Source organism: Asparagus officinalis, unplaced genomic scaffold, assembly GCF_001876935.1.
Source record: "Asparagus officinalis unplaced genomic scaffold, Aspof.V1 AsparagusV1_Un87, whole genome shotgun sequence".
Classification (NCBI taxonomy): Eukaryota; Viridiplantae; Streptophyta; class Magnoliopsida; order Asparagales; family Asparagaceae; genus Asparagus; species Asparagus officinalis.
Window position 1 is genome coordinate 33,041 of NW_017972353.1, and position 4,968 is coordinate 38,008.

Sequence of the window (4,968 nt, forward strand, 5' to 3'; positions counted from 1 at the left end):
ACAAAGCGTCACTTATCGTCTCAGTCTGTTTAGTCCCGATCCTCGGCCCATGAGCCCATGACCGACGAGCTCACGACCTACTAGAACTTATGAGAGATTAATTAAAATAAAACACTTCTTCGCTTGCAGTTAGCAAGCCTCGAACAGAGGACATTTTGAAACACCAAAACATTAACTTTCCACTAAGCTACTAAGCATTTATGAAAAGTACTTGTAGTTAATATATTTATAGTTTGAAAACTCATTTTGGAAAGCAGTTTTGACCAGAAAATCTAACATGGGGATATCTGTCTGTTGCTGGCAAATGACCACATTTTAGCGACTGAAAACACCATAATATTAACAAATAACTTAACAATAGCTATGACTACATTTGGTAACCAAGGTGTTTGTGGCGTTCTTGTTTTGTTTCTGCTAAAAAAGAAACATAACACGATAACAGATCGTTATGATGCTCAAATAAAAGTAACACAACACCAATGTGTTTTTTTACAAAAACACAACAAGAAAAATACCTTGTAGCCAAACAAAGTATGTTTTGAGCGGGGTGAGTATAGAAGTAAAAGCGGTGTGTGTTTTTTGACCAGTGTTTTTCGAACAACGCCATTCAACAAAGTACACTCCGTCCCGTGTCTATAAGAAATTTATTAGTGAAAGAAATCGAGACGCGACAAAAGGGTAATACTAATATAAGTCGTGCCATTTGCCCCCACGTGCTCGAGGTGCAGATCTACCAGTGTAAATGTGATCTTACACCATTTCAAGCCCCCACCCCTTAACATCACAGAGTACTCGCTTAAAATCCACCACACGAAGGTATCTCCTCCCTCCACAAATTCATCCGCTTCCTCCACCGGTCAGAGTCGTACCCTCAATTCACTTCATTTAATCCCCCAAAGTCTCCATGGACAAGCTGGGCCCAAACTCCGCCAACGCCTCCCCCTTGACTCCCCTGGGCTTCCTCGAGCGCGCCGCGACGGTCTACGGCGACCTCACCTCCGTCATCTACAACTCCACCACCTACACCTGGTCGCAGACCTACCGCCGATGCCTCCGCCTCGCCTCCGCCCTCTCCTCCCTCGGCGTCTCCCCCGGCGACGTGGTAAACATGTCTACAGTCAGTTTTGACTTCTGCAGACGTTCCGCGTCTATTTTCCTTAGTCAGTTAATTTTTCATTCCAGGTGTCTGTACTGGCACCCAACACGCCGGCCATGTACGAGATGCACTTCGGCGTGCCTATGTCCGGCGCCGTGCTTAACACCATCAATATCCGACTCGATGTCAGGAGGTGGTCCTGTCTCGCTCCGGCCACGGGAGGGGGCGTAGCCCAAGGTCCGTGTTCGTCGATCCTCAGTTCCGGCCCGCTCGTCGCGACGGACCGCTCTAGCCTCTCCCCCCGGAGCTCTACGCGGTCCGAAATTGATTCGCGATCCGAGAGACACCCTGCGAAGATCTCGTCCTACTGCCGCGGACGTCCGGTACGACGTACGAGGAGGCTGATCGAGACGGGGCGATCCGGGGTTCCAGGGTGGGTCAGGCCGACGTAGCGAGTGGCCCGATGTCCTGAACGTAACACGTCAAGGGACCACGTTCGTTTCCGAAGGGGCCGTCCATCGAGCCAACCGCAAGCGTCTTCGCTCGGCGGCGCGTGCAAGAACCTGCTGGGACTGGTCGGTGCCAGAGAAGCGACTAACCTGTGACTCGCTCACCCGATGTCCACTGCCAAACGGCTGGTTGCTGTCCGCCTGGGGATGCCGACCATCGGCAAGGAACCATACTGCTGTCGGCAAGGTTCGCGGTCCGTCAATCTACGCGCGCGATAGCCGACCACCGCGTCAACGCACGCTGTGCGGCGCCGCCGTCGTGCCTCACATGCTGGCGGAAACGGCCACGGAGGTCAGACTTGATGGTTAGCACCCCAAGAATGGTGGAGATACTACTGGGGGGCTCCGCCGCCTGCGCCGGTGCTGGCGAGGGCGGAGGGCGGCGGGGTTTCTCGTGAGGCACGGGTATGGGTGACGAGAACGGGCGGGTTCAATACTGTCGTGGCGGTGGAACGGGAGTGGACCGGCTTGCGAGGCGCGGAGAGGCCAGAAATGAAGGCGAGGCAGGAGGAGAAGCTGGAGATGGCGGAGGGCCGACGTCCGTCGACGGCGGAGAGCGGGCGGAAGCGTGGCGAGCGACGGGGCGACGATGGGGGAGGTTGTCTTGAGAGGAGGGACTGTCATGCTCGGGTATCTCAAGGATGAGGAGGAGACGAAGAAGGCGATACGGCCCAATGGGTGGTATGTTCCATTGTTCGCTCTGCAGTTTATTCTCCTCTAAACATCAATTTAATTGGGAACATTTAACGCTAATAAAATGGTTGAAGGGTAGTAAATGTTACCGACGCCTCATTTGACACTCGAGAATACTAGTTGCAACCTTTTTTTTTTTTTTGAAATTGAAATTAATGATGATTTTCTGAGAAGGCTCATTCCCGCACTATTTGTGTGTACCCGTATGTCCCCGAAAAACATGAACACAAACCACGGCTATGTCTTGCTGCACAGGTTCTACACCGGCGACGTCGGAGTAATGCATCCGGACGGCTACATAGAAATCCGCGATCGATCAAAGGACGTCATCATCAGCGGCGGCGAGAACATAAGCAGCATCGAGGTCGAATCCATACTGTACAGCCATCCAGCGATAAACGAGGCTGCGGTTGTGGCGAGGGCGGACGAGTACTGGGGAGAGACTCTGTGCGCCTTCATCAGCTTAAAGGACGAGAATAAGGCGTCGGAGGCGGAGATTATTGGATGGTGTCGAGAGAGAATGCCTCGTTACATGGTGCCAAGGACGGTGGTTTTTCGGCCGGAGTTGCCGAAGACCTCGACGGGCAAGGTTCAGAAGCATATTTTGAGGGAGATGGTTAAGAAGTTGGGGACCGTGGGGTCTGGTATAAAGAGTCGTATGTAGAAAGTGCCATCGTTTTCGGGGGTATGTCACACGTAATCCTTCATGCGATACCTCTGGTTGCACTCAGCATCTCTGAACTCAGTCTAGCGCCTCTTCACAAATCATGAGAGAGGGGTGTTACTTGCAACATATTTTTTTTTAATAATGGCAATCCAAGTGTGTTAAGGACTGATAAATGGTTTGATGTTTTCTAAGTGCAATGGAAAACATATATATGAGGGAGGTTATGTGCGTTTTGTCCCTTTCTTTAAGATGAACTGCCAATTTTGTGTACTCTTGCTGCCAATTGATGTTTATTCAAGATTTGGACTGGCTTGGTAAATATATAAGATCTAGAGTGTGAGCAACACCCATGTCGTCTTTTCCTATCATAGATATGTAATTCTAAGGCTGTCCAAAAAGCTCGCCGGCCCGGGCCCGGCCTGGCCCGGGCAGGGCCGGCCCTAGCATAAGGCAACTAAGGCCTTTGCCTTGGGCCCCAAGTTGGATAAGGCCCACCCACCCATATATATAATATATGTAACTTAGTTACTTAAGCATAAAGCTAACCCTATTTAAAAAGTGAAGATCCAAAGATAAAAAGTGAAGTTAATTATAGCTTAGCAACTTATGAGATTGAAAATTTTGAATTCTTAATAGCTATGAATATTTGGTATGACATATTGTTTGCTGTTAATTCAGTTAGTAAAATCTTACAGTCTAAATATATGCATATTGATATTGTCATAGATCAATTAAAGGGTCTTATTGTATATTTAGAAAATTATAGACAAAATGCTTTTATATCTGCTTTGAATTCAACTAAAGAACTTGCTAATTAAATGACGTACAACCTATATTTTGTGAAAAACGTAAAATTCATAGAAAAAAACAATTTGATGAAATATTGGTAATGAAACAACATTTAACGCTGAAGAATCTTTTCGTATTGAATATTTCTATACATAGTTGATAAATCGCTTGGCTCAATTGAAAGTAGGTTTGAACAATTTAAAACGTATGAAAAAAAATTTGGTTTTTTGTTTGATTTGAAAAAATTAAAAGCTTTAGATTATATTGAATTGAAAGCATATTATCTTAATCTCGAAAATGCACTAAAACATGATGAACATTTAGATATTAATGGACTTGATTTGTTTTCAGAATTGAGAGTGCTTAGGGAAATTTTAAAAATAGAGATTAATAGTCCAATTGAAGTGTTGAACTATATAAAGTGGTTAGATTATTTTCTAAATACTTGTATTGCTTATCGTGTACTATTGACTATACTCGTAACAGTTGCTTCCGCTGAAAGAAGTTTTTCAAAATTAAAATTACTAAAATCTTATTTAAGATCGACCATGTTACAAGATATTGAAAATAATATGTAATTTTGCCGCTCAAAAGGTAAGAAGAATGAGATAAAATGTATTATGAGTTGTATCACTTAGGCCTCATCCAATATTTCGCCTTGGGCCCCAAAATTCCTAGGTACGGCCCTGCCCGTGCGGTGTGTTTGACAAATTTATGAAAAATCGAAAGATACACATGACTGATTTTATTTACTTTGATGCTTACTAGGGTGTGTTGTATTGTAGGCTTTCATGTGCCTTTTATAATTGAATAACTTGAGGTTAAAATATTATCTTAAGATATTAGCAGCTTGTTGATCATATCTCGGATATCAATACCGTGGTGCTTCATCATTTTTGTATATATATATATATATACTCTTTCTTATATATGTATAAGTATATATAAGTGTACTCTCTTTTATATAAGTACTAGTTGAGATGCACGTACAATGCACGTGGTTGAATATCATGATTATTTAAATTGATAAAAAAAGAGTAAAACAAAAAGGAAAAAATAAAATTTTTTGTGGGATTGATCACCAACTCAATAATCTCTCTCTCAAATAAAATATTGTTATTGTTTCCTTCAACCCAGACTGTGGCCACGTGATCTACTATTTGTGAGTTATAAACAAATTAATCTAGTGCAACATCTCTATTTATTAGTATCTT

General features: G+C 44.4%; 1 pseudogene; it reads left to right on the forward strand.

Moving 5' to 3' along the window:
- Positions 1-715: 715 nt before the first annotated feature.
- LOC109827196 lies at positions 716-3,211 on the forward strand (annotated as a pseudogene).
- Positions 3,212-4,968: the final 1,757 nt, after the last annotated feature.